The 18,495-nt window shown below is 46.6% G+C and overlaps 1 protein-coding gene across 4 annotated transcripts in view; it reads left to right on the top strand.

Annotated features, from left to right (window-relative positions):
• The window catches only part of NRDC (nardilysin convertase), a 2,107,381-nt gene that overhangs the window by 862,939 nt on the left and 1,225,947 nt on the right, over positions 1-18,495 (top strand). The gene's annotated exons all lie outside the window — the stretch shown is intronic.

The raw sequence follows: 18,495 nt of genomic DNA, 5'->3' as shown, positions 1-18,495 counted from the left end.
GTCCCGTGGGGAAAATAAAAAAAAAATGATTTTTCACGGTAGAAGCGCTTCACGGGCCGCGAACTGGGCCGCAAACTGGTAGCGAAACGGGAATTCGCCATTTTGTGCTTCGTTTTAATTGTTTAGAGACAAAAATTATCGCCGCACATCGGCCACAATGCATGAATATCGCTGAAAAGTCAGCGTTATTCATGCATTATCCAGCAAATGCTCTTAGCCATGTTATCCACCTTCCATTGGATAACATGGCTAAAAACTGCTCTGTGCGTGAGCTTTTTTTTTTTGTTTTTGCTGCGTGACGTTTGTTAATGTTCGATTCGATGGAAATCAGGAAGTGTTGACCACCATTTTGTCACTGCGAGTAAATATTTTGTTATAAATGAATCCTTATTGATAAACATTGTCTGCGCCATCTTGCGTTTTTGTCCAATGCCACAATTTTGTCGTGCACGGCAGCCATTTTAGATGCCTTGACCAGGGCCACTCTCTGCACGCCGCCGATCCTCAGCATGGCTCCACACCCTCGCAAGCATCTCCCCCACGCACTGGTCACCCCCGCTCTTTCTCTCATGCATGGGCCATATACTTCCCCCCCATCTGCGCTGCTATTCTTTGAGAATCACACCCTGTGCCCGCCCGACACCTCCCTTTCACCCTATTCACTACCGCACCCTCTGACACTCCTCTTCCTCTGTGTCCGATTGTCCAGGCTGGACCTAGGCTATCACCTAGCCCTGCGGATGTAGTTTATGGCCCCAGCTGTAGAGTATCCAGACATGCCAACCCTCCCGATTCAGGCGTGAGACTACTGATTTCAGTGCTAGTCTCCCGCCTCCCGATTCCTGCAAGCAAAAACCCGGGGGCATATTACCAACAACTAGCGATAATTTTTGTCTCTAACTTGTTTAGAGACAAAAATTATCGCCGCACATCGGCGAATTTTATCGCACATAAACCTTGCTATTAGCAAGGTTTATCGCAAATGCGATAAAAAACGGCCGCAATGCATGAATATCGTTGAAAAGTCAGCGATATTCATGCATTATCCAGCAAATGCTCTTAGCCATGTTATCCACTTCCCATTGGATAACATGGCTAAAACTGCTTAGGGCAGGTGTTAGGTTTTGGAGATATTCGCGCTTAGCGCGAATATCTCCAAAAGTTGGTAATAGGAGATAGCGATGGTTAGGGACTGTTTCCAGTCGCTAAAATCTTGGCACGCCCACTTTGCATGTCATTAGTGATAAATATCACTGATATGCAAAGCGGGGCCCAAGATGGTCGCTATCTCCTTTTAGCTGTCACTAACTGGTGTTAGCGACAGCTTGGTAATAGGGAGATCATTTTATCTCTTTTTTTTTTTTTGGCTTTTAAAGCCAAAAAAGCGGAAATAAACCCCCTTGATAATATGCCCCATGATTTCTCGGGGGTTTCAGCTGACAGGGCTTGGTATTGTGTTACGTGCTAATTCTTCCAGGAAACGTCAGAGGGTCGATGCAGGGGTTCTAGAAGGGGTGATAAACCATTTAAGCCTCATGAACAAGCGCATGGTCTTTTAAAGATTTGTGAAGTACTCGGGGCGGCGGTGTGTGTGTGCCCTCTTTCAGGAGCGGGCGGGGGGGGCACTGCCAGCAACTTGCCAGGCCAGGCAGTGTTCAACACGTGCATCACCCTTTCTCTGCCTGCTATTGCGCTCCATGCTTCGGAAAGGTAAGAAAAAGAACGTGCATTTGAGTTTGAAATGTCCGATCTTGTAGCAGTACACTTGCAAAGCCCACACATGACAATAATCCGATTCAAGGCCCCATTCACCCGATTTTTTAAACATATATAGCACTCCAACAAAGTTAGATTTTAAAACTTTATTAACATTGAACTATAATGAACGGAACAAAAACTGTAAAAACATTTAAACATTTTTCACCCAAAAAAGCAACAATGGTCAGAAGCTGTGTTTTGTGCGAATAGTCCCAAGGCAGCACAACGTGCAGAGTTCTGGACGGCACCCAGGTGATGTCGCCTGGGTGCCGCACTGGTTTTGGGATCCTACAATGCTGCTCTGAAAATTGGCGTGGGGCGTCCCGGGTGGTGCGGGGGGAGGCCTCGTCAGTAGCGGTCTGTTGTGCGAATAGTCCCAAGGCAGCAGAACGCGCTGAGATGTTGATGGCACCCAGGTGATGTCCAGTAAACTGCCGCACTGGTTTTGGTATCCTACAATGCTGCTCCGAAAATTTGCGTGCGGCGGCCCGGGGGGGGGGCGCGTGGGGGAGGCGGCGTGAACGGGCCTCCCCGGGTGGCGGCCATTCAGCTGAGTTGCGCCCGCTCTTGCGGCTACAGCGTCTCGCTCACCATGTTGTTGAGTTGTGCCCACTCTTGCAGTGCAGCGATAGGCGCCTGCCACATGACTCTTAAAATGGCGGACGGCTCTTCGGTTTTGGGCCTGGTCCACTGAAATGGCCCTGGGACACCTTGGAACTCGGACGCTTGCCTGCTAGGGCTTGGGCTCCATTCTCGAAAAGCGTCCCCTCAGCCGTGAAGATTCTACAAAAGTCTTGGGGGCCCCCGACTACCGCAGGCTTCCGGTGGGGAGCGGCTGCCATGATTGCTCGCGGAATGACCACGACGGAGCCACGAGATGGTGGTGCTCTCATGCTGACGCCAGCTTCAGTCTGAATGATCCAGAAACAAGGTGGGGCTTTCATCGTTTGGGGAAAAAAAAATGTTCTTAACCAATGAAAAGTGTTATTTTTAGGTCATATGACCAAGCCTTCCATCTTTAGGAAACCAAAAGTAAAATGATCCAATGAAAAGTTTTATAAACAAGTCACATGACCTGTTATGCGGCATAGGGCTACAAAAAGCGTAGAAAATCCGTTGGCACGTGAGGCGGCGTCAGTAGCGGACCGATGTGCGAATAGGCCGAAGGCAGCACAACGCGCCGAGATCCGGATGGCACCGAGTTAGTGTCCAGCAAGTTGCTGCACTGGTGTGGCTATCCTACAATGCTGCGCCGAAAGACGGCGTGTCCAGCTGAGTTGCGGTCACTCTTGCAGTACAGTGACTCGAACGCGCCGAGATCCGGATGGCACCGAGGTGGTGTCCAGCAAATTGCCGCACTGGTGTGGCCATCCTACAATGCTGCGCCGAAAGACGGCGTGTCCAGCTGAGTTGCGGTCACTCTTGCGGTACAGTGAGTCGAACGCGCCGAGATCCGGATGGCACCGAGGTTGTGTCCAGCAAGTTGCCGCACTGGTGTGGCCATCCTACAATGCTGCGCCGAAAGTCGGCGTGGGGTGCCCCGTTGGCTTATGAGGTGATGTCAGTAGTGGACCGATGTGTGAATAGGTCGGAACCAGCACAAGGCGCCAAGATCCGAATGGCAAGTCCTGGATGTTGAGTGCCTCAGTTGAGATTTCTGAGCAGTGCTTGTAAGACTGTCTGAAGCTTATTTGCACCTGCTGCAGCTTCACTATTGCCCTGGTGTGGCCAAAGGTCGCACATGACATAGGCGGCCGGCTCCCGAGGTCCGGCGGAACTTTTTTCCTTTTCCTTTCTGCTTCTTTTCCTACAATCCGTTTCATCTGAAGACACGACCAGGTCCCTGAATGTGTGCAGGGGGACGCTATTGATTGAATGAAAATGGCGGCTTGACACAAAGCTGACTCAAGCGTTGCTGTTGATGCTATACAGACAAAAATTGGTTTTCAGTTTGTACATTCTTCAGGATTTTTTTTTATATCCAAGTCTGATTGAGAGTTTGTAGAAAAATGGCTTCAGATTTTCCACATACTACTCTTCAACATTCTTCCTAAATGTAACAATGTGAAGCTCACTAGGAGAACTGCTGTTTCTGTTTCCTTTCAAAATGCTGCCAACAATATTTTCTGAATGGAAGACACCATCTTGTAGCATAAAGGGCCGAAAGGGGTTCTGGTCTGGCCGATGGTTGGTGGAGACATTTTGACTATATCTTGGACCTGCCCGGCCTCGCACAAAATGGCGCCGGTATAAATGGGACTCGTAACTCCTTGCCCGCAAATGTATATCTAGAAAATGTTATTGTAAGTGGCCCTGTCGTATTTTAATTACAAAATGTACGTCCACCGATTCCGCAACTGTTAGACACCTTTGTTCTTGCAACCTAATGGCCCGCTCGTTACGTTCCTCTACAGTGTAAATGTCTCCTCATCATATACGATTTCAGTTTGCTCCGTGGCCGGCCCACGTGGTTATAGGCCCGTATTTGTATACTGACATTTTCACAATAAAGGTTTTTAAAACAAAACACGGTAGTAGTATTTACATTGGTAAAGTTTTTACTTTTAGTCACTGTTTTCGAATCAGTAAAAGGCAAGTGAAATAAAGCAGTCCAATTACATGACGGATAAAAGGTATAATATGTAGGAACGCAGTAAAGATAAATGGTCAAGGGCAGTTGTGCTTTTCATTTCTGCAACATAAAGTGATCGATAAGAATCTGATAATCAGGCGTATCGGCGACTAAGACAGCAGGCCGAATCTCTTTTACTCAACGGCTCCGTCATGGAAGGAAGAAACGCCCTTTTTCTCGAAAAAGGAATATATTTTACTTGCAGGACAGTTGTAAATTTTCCAGGAAAGTACATTAGCCTGGAATATTATAACATATATGTTTTAAAAAAAATAATGTTCGAAAACAATAAAAAGCGTAATTTTTAGGTCATATGACCAAGCTTTTCATCATTAAAATAACAAAAGCAAAATGAACCAATGAAAAGTTTTATTAACAAGTCACATGACCTGTTATGCTTACGTTACGCGCTGCGCCTCGGATCACTTCCGGGTGCGCTAACGCGGTGTGTCATATAACGCATTACGCGACAACGTAGGTCAAGAATATAGTCAAAATGTCTCCACCAACCAGCGTTCGGAACACAACCCCTTTCAGCAGTCCAAAAAGTTCTGTTAAATGACAACAGAGGGGACAGGCAACAAGAACCATCAGTCAAAGAGGGGAGGGCAAGTTCTTCTCTTCCGGGTCATGTTGGGGCGCTACCGGAACTGATCGAATTGGTAGTCTACAGTGTTTCTGGATGTTTCAGACTAAAGCTGGCGTCAGCATGAGAGCACTACCATCTCGTAGCTCCGTCGTGGCCATTCCACGAGCAATCATGGCAGCCGCTCCCCACCAGAAGCCTGCGGGAGTCGGAGGCCCCCAAGACTTTTGTAGAATCTTCACGGCTGAGGGGACGCTTTCGAGAATGGGACCCAAGCCCTATCAGGGAAGCGTCCGAGTTCAAAGGTGTCCCAGGGCCATTTTAGTGGACCAGGCCCAAAACCGAAGAGCCGGCCACCATTTTGAGAGTCCTGTGGCAGCCGCCTATCGCTGCACCGCAAGAGCGGGAGCAACTCAACTACATGATGAGCGAGACGCTGTAGTCGCAAGAGCGGGCGGTAAACAGCTGAATGGCGGAAGAGGCACAGTGTAGCAAAAGCGGGCGGAATGGCAACTGAAACGGTAAAGGGGCGCCCCACTACAGCGTGTCTTCAGGTCAAACGGATTGTGGGACAAGGTCCAGAATTGAAGAGTCATCAAAAGGCAAAAAGTTCCGCCGGACCCCGGGAGCCGGCCGCCTATGTCGGGGGCGATCTCAGGCTACACCAGTGCTATAAGACTTGGGGAGGGTGTCGGAGCCAAGCGTCTTCTCCGAGTCCATGGCCATCACACCGCCCCTCAGGGGCCTCCGTCAAGCTGTTTAGGAAGGTAACATATCACATTGTTTTCTAATGCAGTCAGGTCCACAAACGACACTCACTTACTTTGAGAATAGTGAAGCTGCAGTAGGTGGAAATAAGCTTCAGACAGTGTTACAAGCACTGCTCAGAACTCTTAACTATGGCACCCAACATCCAGAACTTATGCCATTTGAGAATGGCAGTGACATTGAAGCAACTCAGGGACCAAAACCATTAAAGTACTTTCACGTATGAAAATCTTACTTGGGGAGGGGGCAGGAGCGAAGCGCCCCCTCCCAGTCCGCGCCACCACACCGTATGTTGAAAATCTGAAGCCATCGTTCAACAAAGTCAACCAACCTTCGATTGAAAAATCTAGAAAAATGTACAAACTGAAAACCAGTTTTGGTCTGCATAGCATCAGTAGCAACGCTTGCTATCAGAGTGCATGAGTTTCATGCTCGATCGATTGAGCTAGCCGGATCGGGCAATAAAAAGTATAAAATAGTTATGTAAATAGTTATTTAATAAAATGTTTTACCCTGTTTCTTTGCTGGTGTGTTGTCTATATTTTTAATATTTGCATAGGGTTTGTCGTTATTTTGGGCGGGGTGGGTGACTGAGTCGAGCTGTCTTGCAGCCCTCATGGTGTGGAGCTCAGTTCATCTCACTATTTTCGTATTTCTCATGAAGGGTTGTTCCTAATATTTCTATTTTAGCGAGGTCAAAAAGAGATCCAATTAGTGGCCTACTGATTTTGCTCGATTACTTTTATTTTTTTACACTATTTTTCACTATCTGCATAGACTAAACAGAGTATTGCGACTTTGTGCTTGTTTGTAAATAGAGAATGATCCAAAGAGAACCAATTCTAAAACAGTAAATGCTTGGATAACAATCAATCAAATGGAGAGACAAGCAGGCACGACGGATTACAACGGGGGCAAAGGCCTGCGTTAACTACCGTTCACTATCTGCAAAGAGAGAGTACTACTAAGAGAAAAGAGGGGAGGGGGGGGGGCAGCGTTCAAAGCACATCAGCGTGCATAAATACGAAAATGTTTTTATCTATCACGTACTTGACATTTTAAAGCTTTTCATATTTGCTATTAAAAAACCAATGAAATTCACAGAAAAAACCATAGGTTATAGTGGATATATAGTTAGGAATTTGCATTTACAAAACCTTGAAAATTCAATGAAAAAACCATTGGTTTTAGGCCATATATAGTTAGGGATTTGCATTTACAAAACCTTATTTTACTCGCATAAAACCATTGAAATTCCATATATAGTTATAAGCGCTAACTATATATCGCGCACCCGCAATCCACTGCTGATGATGTCACATATTACATCATTCATGACATGGTTAGTGACATCACTGATGACATCACTGATGACATCTCAAATGACATCACTGATGACATCACTGATGACATCTCATTTCACATTACTGATCACATCACTGATGATATCATTCATGTGATAATACGATGAACCTCTTCAGACTCTAATATAACCTTAGATACAATCAGTGTAAACAGACAGTCACAGACTGTCACTCATCCATGGAGTTACTCACACACCTAGTCAGTTATGCCAAAAATCAATCACACCTCCATTTTCTCAACTATACAGTTATACACACCTTACTTATTCAAACATATACTAACACATATTTACTTTACTCTCTTATACAATCTCTGATACATGTTCACAATGATCCATACAGCCACTCACACATTCACTGGCTCTTATGCACAGTTATTTATAGATGTCAACTCTCACATGTACTGTGTTTTACATATGTACTTACTTTGACATGTAGCACTGAGATATCCATTCACTCACTTATACACTCATGCACAGTCAACCGCCCATACAGCTGTTTCCACATGCACTTTTGAATCCATACATATAGTGAATCAACTACTCACACATCTATGTACAGAGTCACACACCTCCCAGCCACCCATACACACACACTCAGTTTCCCATACAAATACTTGGACAACCAATCAATAACCCATACAGTTACTCATATAGCTACTGATCAACATATGCAGCAGTTTGTAGAACAACAGATATAATGATGCACAAATTAAAACAGTTTAGTCACTAACCCATGCACTCAGTGAGACACATTTAATCACTCACTCATACAGTCAGTCATGCACCTACTAAATCCTTCATCCAGACACTTATATATCCACTCATTCTTCAATATGTAAGACATATTTTAACTTTACAGAAACATACAGTCACTGGATGTTGTCATCAGTGATGTCATTTGAGATGTCATCAGTGATGTCATCAGTGATGTCACTAACCATGTCATGAATGATGTAATATGTGACATCATCAGCAGTGGATTGCGGGTGCGCGATATATAGTTAGCGCTTATAACTATATATGGAATTTCAATGGTTTTATGCGAGTAAAATAAGGTTTTGTAAATGCAAATCCCTAACTATATATGGTCTAAAACCAATGGTTTTTTCATTGAATATATATATATATATATATATATATATATATATATACACATACATAAAATACAGTATAGTATCCGAAAAAAAACTCAAAAGTACCATAGAACAGAATAGGCCCATAGAAAGCCCAAGGGAGAAACTCAACTTAGTAACATATCAGTGTCATTATGTTTTGGTCCATATTCCAGCCAATCAGGCTGTAGATCCCTCTGGAACCTTCTCCTCAGAAGCCCAAGTCCTCAGATTTTCTACCGCACGTCGTGTGAAGGGAGTCTCCCTGAGCTCTGCTCAGTTTTTCATCTTACTTAGCTGTTTTTTCTTCTCAAAATGTCTTCTTCAAGGAAATCTTTGTTCAGACCTTGTCCATCCTGTGGAAAATTGCGTCTTTCATGAAGATCCACACAGTAAATGTATTTACTGCCTCTACCCGGACCATAAAGTGAAGAGCTGTAAGTACTGCCGTACTTTTCCACCTAAAACTTTAAGGGACAGAGAGGCCCGTCTCCTTCTGTGGCTTCAGAAGTTGAAGACAACGGACACTGTGGTCTCGGAGGATGAGTGTCTCTTCTTTCCAGTCAAAGACCTCTCAAAAGCGTTGGTCGGAGTCAGAGATGCCTTCTCCTCCTCCAATTGCGCCTCTCTGGCGTCCTTGTCCAAAGCCAAGCCTTCTTCCTTAAAAACAGGCACCCGCCCATTACCTCTGTCTTAAAGATCTCGTCGACGGCTATCAAATCCACCTCGTCAACGAAGAAACAACCGTCAACACGCCATTCGTCGACACACTTCTCGTCGTCGACCATGATTACAGCAACGTCGATGAGACCTGCCTCGTCGACGACTACCTCACCGTCGACGACGACTTAGTCGACGACGACTTCGTCGACGGTTGCCACCTCGTCGACGATCCACCCTTCGTCGACGGGACCATCTTCGCCGACGAGCAAGCCTATTCCCTCGTCGATGATGCCGTCGACGGCAAAAAAATCGTCGGCGAAGACTAAATCACATCCGTCAGTGGATTCTTTGCCTGTGGACACAGTGCAGACGTCTCAACCGGCTTTTGACTTTTCCACCACCACGTCGACGGGCTCGGCGAAGCTGCACCATTCTTTTGCCACAGCTACCACCTTCACAGTGGTCACTGCTTCTACGCTGAAACGAGTACCTCTGATACAGTTGAGTCCTTTAAAGAGTGGTTCTACTCTTCCTGACAAATTATTTCAGTCTGCGGAGGAGGACTCCAATGATGATTCAGAGCTGGATAATGCCTTTGGACAAGCGACTAGTCCATCCGAGCTACACATCAAGTGCCAGGATTATGATGAGGAGGAGGAAGAGAACGTCGAAGATGGGACAGATCTATTTTCTGTAGATAGGTCAGAAGCACCTATGTCAGAACAAACGACACAGATACCACTGTCTTTGGTAATGAATCTGCAGCACATGCCAGACGATTATAATCACAGATTTCCACCGTCTAGGCCTGTTTCTCCAGTGTCGCAACCTCCTCCACAACCTCAAGCCTCTGCACCAGTTCCGTCAAGGTCACCGGTGCGTACCCAGCATGATACGGAGAATGAGGATCCAGACCCTCTCAAAACGGATCCAAATGATGATGATGACAATGGCCTTAAAGAGTGGGATGATTACAGGGCTCACACACCTTCAACCCCACCAACGTCACCATTAGCTTCGCCTCCTGTGGACATTGGCAGCTTCCACAACTTGATGGTCCGTGCTGCTAAGAGATTTCATCTCACTCTAGACGTCCAACAGACTGACTGTTTTCTTTACGACTTTAAAGACCTACCTCAAAGGCAAGCTCACACTATTCCAATAATCGACCACATTTGGAATGAAGGTCTCAAATTGATGGAGCGACCAAATTCGATCCCGGCTGTCCTGCCAAGACTCGATAAAAAAATATAAGGCGCCAGCAGATTCTCCGACATGCTTAGTGTCACACCCTAAGGCGGATTCCGTCATTACTCAAGCAGCCCAAAAAAGGTCTCGCAATCCTTCCACACCCCTCACTTCTCCTCCAGATCAGGAAGGCCGAAAGCTGGATTCCATAGGATAAAAGTTTACCACCATGGCAGCCACCACTGTAAGGGCAGCTAATTCCTTGGCTATTCTTGGGCGGTATGACCGCTAAATGTGGTCCGAGATTGCAGCATTGCTCCCACAACTCCCGGATGCCATCTGCGCAGAAGCACAAGCCATCATTCAGGAAGGTGAAAAGATCTCCTCAGAGATCATTGACAGCGCCATTTATATCTTCTCTACGGGGTTTAGACAATTGGCGGGAGCTGCTGTTTTGAGGCGTCAAGGCTGGTTAAAATCAACAGCATTTCGCCCTGAAGTTCAAGCTAAAGTCCTCGATCTATCTTATGATGGTGAATCGCTCTTCGGCAAACCTGTTTATGAGGTCCTCGAATCGATCAAAAAAGATACAGATACGGCCAAGGCGTTGGGATCTCTCCAATATAGAAAACGGCCATTTCGAGTAGCACGTGGTAGAGGTGGCAACTCTTCCACTTTTCGTGGATCAAACCAATATCGCTCCTACAATGACAACCGGCAAACACAAACTTACCAGTCCAGAATCGACAGACCTCCTCCAGACCATACCAGAGAAAAACCACCTACAGAGGTGGTTCAAATACAAAGAAACCGTGACAATCCCAGCGTCAATTTTTCACCGACTGTAAGAATTGGAGGTCGAATCTCAAATTACATCTTGAATTAGTCCAACATTACTTCCGATCAATGGGTCCTAGATGTGATTTCAAAAGGACATACCTTGGAATTTACAAAATTTCCTCCCAATCGCCCTCCTACTGGCCCGCCTCCTCCCCATTTCAAAGAACTATTGGCTCAAGTCAAATTAATGATCAGAAAAGGTGCTATCGTGGTCGTACCACAAGGCCAGCAGGGCAAGGGGTTTGACTCCTGCTTTTTTCTAGTCAAGAAAAAGTCGGGGGAATTTTGGATCTAAGGGCCCTGAACAAATTCATCGCGTCAAAAACATTTCAAATGTTAACCTTTCTCCAGATTTTAAATTATCTCAATCCCGAAGAGTTCTTCTCCACGATCGACCTCCAGGACGCATACTTTCATGTGCCGATTCACCCCAGGCACAGAAAGTATCTTCGTTTTACAGTCTGACATCTACACTTCCAATTCAGAGTCCTGCCGTTCGGCCTCCGTTCAGCACCGAGGGTCTTTACCAAGATCATGGCCCCGGTAGCTGCTTTTCTGCGCCTACAGGGCATCCAATTTTATCCATGTAGGAGAGTAGGGTCTGCAATCCTATGATCACCCAGATTTTTTGCTTTTGTTTCACTGGTTTACGACTTTCTCTGGCTGTGGGCCTGCCAATCAGACCCACAGCCTAGCTGTTCTCTCTCTAAATTACAACATGTACCCTAGGTGCATTTACCAATTGGTACTGGGCCACCTTATCAGACCCTGTAACTCAGGGCATAGGTGTACCCAGGGCCTACCAGGGGCTGAAGCATGTATTATGCCACCCCTGGCTGGCCTCCTAAATTTGACACAACTGGCTGCATGACAGCTGGGGCAAAGTCGTGTAATCACCCTTTGCTGTAGATATAGTATACCTATATCTAACCCTAAAAATGGACACACAGATTCCTATCAGTCACTCCTATGGCAGGCCTTGACAATCCTGAAGGCAGAGTGCTTGGAATCGTGTGAGATGGTGCCCTGGCATGAGCTGAGCCTGTCTGCAGCTTGCGGAAACAAGTCCTAATAGCTGTTCCATGATAACGCATACCATATACTCTTAAGTGCATTATAATCCTCGCGGTTAAATGCTATCTTTGGTATTGCTTTATCAAAACATGTCGAGTAAGGTGTCATACGAATTGGAATACTAACCCCTCGCCAATTCTGGCGACGGGGTTAGCATTCCACCCTTCTAGAGGGACACAACATGTATGTAACTGCGAACCCCGGTTAAAGTTAAACGAAGCCTCAGCTCCACAAAATGGATGCTGCCACCACAGACACGAGTCTGACCTCCTGCTGCTGGGAGTCCTTCCAGAGGGGAGAGCTTGGACAAAGGGTTTCCTGTCCGGGGCGGTGCTAGCACCATCCCAGACAGGGTTTTGTGTATCCTGGGTAGGCAGGGCTTTACAGGAAGGTGACTGCTGAGTGGCACCCCGGTGCTCACTACGCATAGGCCGGTCAGAACCAGTTCCAGGGGTACACCAGCCCCTGGCCTGGGGGAAGTCCGGCATGGGAGAGGGGTGTAACCACCCCCCTCCTAGTCCCACCCATAGGCAGGACCTAGTCACCGGGTCAGCCCCTTTTCTTAGTATAAAGATAGGAGCGGGCCCCCTGTTCAAATTAGATCATCTTTGGAATCAAGACACGACTTTCTACAAAAGGACTTCAAGATTTCTTCTTCAAGATTCTCCCTTGTGACTAAGGAGTAGTCACCCTGCATCCGCAGGCACCATCCTAAGAACACTGCGGTCTGCTGCAAGTCCTTCCTCAGGAATCCGACGACACAGCTCGACGAGACCCGGCTTCCCTGGCACCTCTGACCTCTACTCACCTCTACAGCCAAGCTGAGAACCGTGAGTGCGACGAGACCTCGAGGGACCGACGATCGCCAAGACTGCACAACTTCTTTACAGCAAGCCCGCCGAGTGTTCCACTGGTGAGTGCTTTGGGGTCCGAGAAGCCCCGACCCTGAGCAGCTCCAGCACCGAAGATCAGTCCTCCAGCATCTCCACGATCTGCGTGGGGCCCTTCTGCTTTTTGCTGCTCACCGCGTTGTTTGGCTACTAGCCGGCTGGCTTGTGGCCTTCTTAACGACGCCCGACGACATCACTGCTGCTGGTCTGGTTGCTCCAGACTGGCCCTTGCTTCCTTCCACGAGAGAAGCACCCCGGACCCTCCTGGTCCACTCCAGACGCCATTTTAGGTCCACCGCGAGGGCTTGAATTTGCCAAGGCTTTGTTGCCCAACCCTGGGTCCAGCGACGCCGACAGCTTCATCCATCGTGGGACAGCTCGCTCCTCCATCCTGGTCGCCGACAACGCCTCCTGATCCGTGAGGTCTGCAGAGCACAGCGTCGCCCACTCATTTTGTCGAGGTGACTACCATCCGGTGCCCTCCTGGTGCCACCTGACTACTGGCTAGTAGTCACGAACTTGGTCCCCTCTGCTTTCAGGTGTCATCTATCTTCAAGATCCAGGCTTGGATCACTTCGAACTCTCTTCACTGGTCGCCTGCCAGCATCTTTCTTCCAGGCTCCTGGTCCGTCTACGAGGATTCCCGACGTCTTTTGAGACATATGCAGCTGCAGCCCCTGGGCTAGGTAACTTCGGCATTTTGGTGCCCCAGCATAGCCTCACTATCCAAGGGTCAGAATCCACTTTAGTTTTCCTCCTACCAGGTCGGGTTCGCCCGAGAACACTAACTCTGTGAAATCTAGCTACCATAGACTTTGTCCCGCATCACGCGTGAGAGTGCACACTCTGCACCCGAGTCCCCTGGGTCTCCTAGAAGTAATCTAACGATTCTATAGCCAAGTCCTAGCGATTCCAAAGCCTATTAGTACTGTACTTACCTGCTAGTAATTTCGCATTCCACTTTCAGAGTATGTGGTTTTCCGTGCCCCTCGGGCATTTGTAAATACTGTGCTAACTTAAGTATTTTCGTAAGAGTTTTGTTTTGTGCTTAGTACCCTGTCCTCATAAAGAGTACAGGGCTGTTGTGATTCTTAATAAATATACTGTTTATTTTCATAACACTTGTGTGGTGTCCTTTCACTTGGTGTTCAAGGGGTATATGTGTGGTATAACAGCTGGCTTAACACACCCTCTCGAGTCTTTAGCCTTAGACTGCTCGTATCCACGCTACTAGGATAGCTGGTCTTTAAGGTTGACTTACAACCAATCATCAATAAGGGTTGCTGGACTGATACATAGTGTTCACTAGAATAGTGAGCACTGCATATCAGGCCACCTTTTCACAATCCATACCTGGACGATTGTTTTATAAAGGCTCCGAACCTCCAACTGGCAATCCAGCACACTCAGTCTTGCATCTCCCTTTTTTGAAACTTGGGCCTTTCCATCAATTGCCAGAAGTCACACTTTCGCCCGTCACAACGGCGAGATTTTCTAGGAGCCTCACTAGATTCTCATCTGGCAAAGGTTTTTGTCTCCCAGGAGAGACAAGACCGCATGCTCCAGATGGTACGATTCCTGCAGTCAAAACTGTACGTTTCAGTCCGGATGTTGAAATCATTCCTAGGCATAGCTTCCTCGGCCATACAGTTGATCCCCCACTTCAGGCTACATATGAGGGTCGGGCAAGAGGAATTAGACAAGCAGTGGAAACAGATCTCAGGATCATTCAACAACAGGATCCTTCTCACGCCCCGCATTCAGGTGGCACTGGAGTGGTGGGCTCACCCTCCGAACATATCCATGGGTCGGTCTTTTCAAGACGCTACTCCGACTCTGACGCTTACAACCGATGCGTCCCTGGAGGGCTGGGGAGCGCATCTCGAAGGACTGTCAGCAAAAGGAAAGTGGACTGCAATCCAACGCATTTGGCATATAAACCGCCTAGAGCTTCTTGCGATCTTCCTTGCCCTGAAATCTTTTCAACGGATAGTACAGGGCCAATCTCTGCTGGTGAGGACAGACAACACCACCAGCATGCATTACCTAAACAAACAGGGCTAGCACAAGGTCCCTTCTGCTTTCCCAACAAGCAAGGAGATATGGAAATGGGCAATTCGTCATCAAATTCATCTTACAGCCATCCATGTGCCGGGTGTTTCCAATGTTCTGGCGGATTCACTCAGCAGGTCTCTCTCGGACAATCACGAGTGGGAACTCAACCAACCAACTCTCGAGTTTATTTTCCGTCAGTGGGGCCAGCCGCAGATGGATCTCTTTGCAACTGCCACCAACAGGAAATGCCAACGCTTTGCAAGTCTTCATCCCCACAGAGAGTCGAGCGAAAATGCATTTTCGATCAGCTGGTTGAACGAATTCATCTATGCTTTCCATCCGCTTCCTCGGATTCCGCGCCTGCTGCACAGGATGAGACTTCAACCCTGTCATGTCATCCTGATCGCACCCAAGTGGCCACGACACCCATGGTTCTCGGACCTGCTCTTGTTTTCCCACAACGAGCCAATATCGCTTCATCCTCTGCCTCACCTCCTCACGATGAAGCAAGGGCAGATTTGCCACCCAGATCCGGCGTACTCCAGCTCCATGCCTGGAACCTGAACACAATGAATTTGCGCGTCTAACCATCGACGCAGATTGCAGAGAAGTGTTGGCGCACGCTCGCGCTCCATCCACCATTAAAACCTATCAGTTGAAGTGAAAGCGTTTCTGTGTCTGGTGCCACACCAAAGCCTTTTATCCAATGACCGCCAAACCAGAACAGATCCTACCTTTTTTCCTATCCCTTGCAAAGTCCGGACTTTCCCACTCCACTCTTAAGGTGTTTTTGGCACCACTTTCCCGCTTCCGCCATGATGGTTCCACCTCGCTGTATTCATCTAGAATCATCCAACAGTTTTTCAAAGGCCTCTTCCGTATGTTTCCACCCATTCGTCGTCCTCCACCTGCTTGGCGCCTAAATCTGGTTTTGTCTCATCTCCTCCTACCTCCTTTCGAGCCCATCCACTCAGCAAGCTTAAAATTCCTCACGTGGAAAGTTGCTCTATTGCTCGCCTTGACATCATCTAGGCGTGTCTGTGACATTCAGGCATTCACAATTCAGCCTCCTTTTCTCCAGTTCTCCAAGGAGGCTGTTACGCTACGTACAAATCCTAAATTTATTTCGAAAGTCCCTAGTGATGTCCATCTCAATGAACCAGTCATTTTAAAGACTTTCTTTCCTGATCCACAAACCCCTGCGGAACGTTCATTACATTCCTTGGATTTGAAACGTTGTCTCAAGTTTTACATTCAGCGCACTGCATCATTCAGGAAATCGGATCAATTATTCGTGGCCTATGGCCCGATCTGCAAAGGACAACCTGTTACCAAACAGACTATTCCTAGGTGGATTTCTTCTACCATTACTTTTTGTTATCAACGGGCTGGCAAGCCTCTTCCGGCTCCAGTACGTGCTCATTCAACTAGAGCTGTGTCAGCTTCTACTGCCCTCTTTGCGGGGGTGCCTCTGCGGCACATTTTGCAGAGCTGCTACATGGTCGAGCAGCCATACTTTTACGAAGCACTACTGTCTGCAATCAACAGACGCCGCAGATGCAGCGGTGGGTCAAGCGGTGCTGCGGAATCTTTAACATTAAAGGTGAGCCTCTGTTGCTACCCGCCTCCAGTCATAAAGGTTTTTTCTCTTGAATATTGATATATTACATATTTATGATATGTTCTTGTATGCTTGAAGTTTAGTGTTACCTTTATGACTTATATGATGATTTACTGCTTTCTACTCTTATTCAAAAAACACAGTTGATGGACAGAATGTAGAACAATGTCATACATTCACCCCAGTACAAGGATCTGGGCCTAAATCCATTGTTTTTTTGCATTCCACACCACCCAGGGTTAGACACGGGCTATATGCAAATCAGCTCTGACCCTGTGCCTCATGGGAACAGTCCAGTCCGAACTACCAAGCCATGTCTTTCCCAGACCGGAATCAAGCATCCAAGGACCGGTTTCTGGCTATCAGCCTTCATCAGCCTGGATAGCTTGACTCCAGTGGTGTGGAGAGCCTGGGACTCGCGTCTGAGTATCCCCAGCACACTCGGGGTGAAAATTGCAAAAAACACAGTTGATGGACAGAATGTAGAGTGTGTGGAGTGCAAAAAAACGATGGATTTAGGCCCAGATCCTTGTACTGGGGTGAATGTATGACATTGTTCTACATTCTGTCCATCAACTGTGTTTTTTGCGTTTTTCTACTCCTATTCAAGAATGTGAATCTATGAAATACACCCCTAATACTGGAGAAGAACATAAGTTACTTACCTGTAAACTGTGGTTCTCCAGTATTGGTGTCTTTCATAGATTCACATGCGACCCTCCCATCCTCCCCTCACAGGCTCTCTCTTCTCCTCAGGCACTTTTGGTTACTTTGTGCTACGAAAATCTGAGGACTTGGGCTTCTGAGGAGAAGGTTCTAGAGGGAACTAAAGCCTGATTAGCTGGAATATGGACCAAAACATAATGACACTGATATGTTACTAAGTTGAGTTTCTCCCTTGGGCTTTCTATGGGCCTATTCTGTTCTATGGTACTTTTGAGTTTTTTATGGATATTTTACTGTATTTTATGTGTGTGTGTATATATATATATATATATATATATATATATATATATATATATATATATATATATATATATATATATATATATATATATATATATATCCTAATTTTTTATTTATATATGCATATATTACTGCTATTTTATGTACCGTGGGACTCCCACTTCGACGACGGGGAATATTCAAGCATGTGAATCTATGAAAGACACCAATACTGGAAAACCACAGTTTACAGGTAAGTAACTTATGTTCTTTAAAATCTACTTTTGGTTTCCACTGGACACTTTCACCTTTTTCGCCAGCTGCATCTTCCTGAAGTCCTCCATTGAGGTCACCAGTGATTTCCAATACCACATCGCACCTATGCACCCGGCTTCCCTGGTGTAGGCATGCTGGTTCCTAGGGTATCCACGGGTGGGGTGGCTCTCCAACCTTCTTTCTTCGACAGAGTTTCTTCAGGGTCCACTGGGAAGGGTCCTTCTTTAAAAACGCAACTGCGACCTACCCAGTGATTTGAATTGAACACGCGGTCGTGTTTCCACTTGGTACACAGCTGCCGTGGGCTTCCTAGGTAATTACCTCAGGTGGTGCCTTGGTTCCCCAGTACTTCTAGGTCTTCTGGGTACAGCCCAGACTTGGGTCATGGTTCGCATCCCACTTTTTTAGTATATGGTTTGGTCTCACCATGAAGACCAGTGTATATTTGTGCTTCTTACCTGTTTAAGTTGCAAAGTATTATGTGTGTTATGTTATACCTCCAGGTAGGAGATATTGTTATCTGTTAGTGTCTTATAATACCTATTTTTATAAATACATTGTGTGGTTCTTTTTAATTTAACCTATACCAATAAGATTAAGATCTGGTAAAACAAGCTGATTTACACTCCTGGACTAAGCCTGAAGGCTGCTCTCCACAGCTACCTCTTAGAGAGCGTTTAAGGTTGCCTAAAACCACTTAAATCACCATAAGTGTTGTCTG

The sequence above is a fragment of the Lissotriton vulgaris genome, chromosome 1_1, assembly GCF_964263255.1.
Source record: "Lissotriton vulgaris chromosome 1_1, aLisVul1.2, whole genome shotgun sequence".
Lineage (NCBI taxonomy): Eukaryota > Metazoa > Chordata > Amphibia > Caudata > Salamandridae > Lissotriton > Lissotriton vulgaris.
The sequence above is the reverse complement of the archived record's forward strand: the minus strand, read 5'-3'. Positions and strand labels throughout refer to the sequence as shown.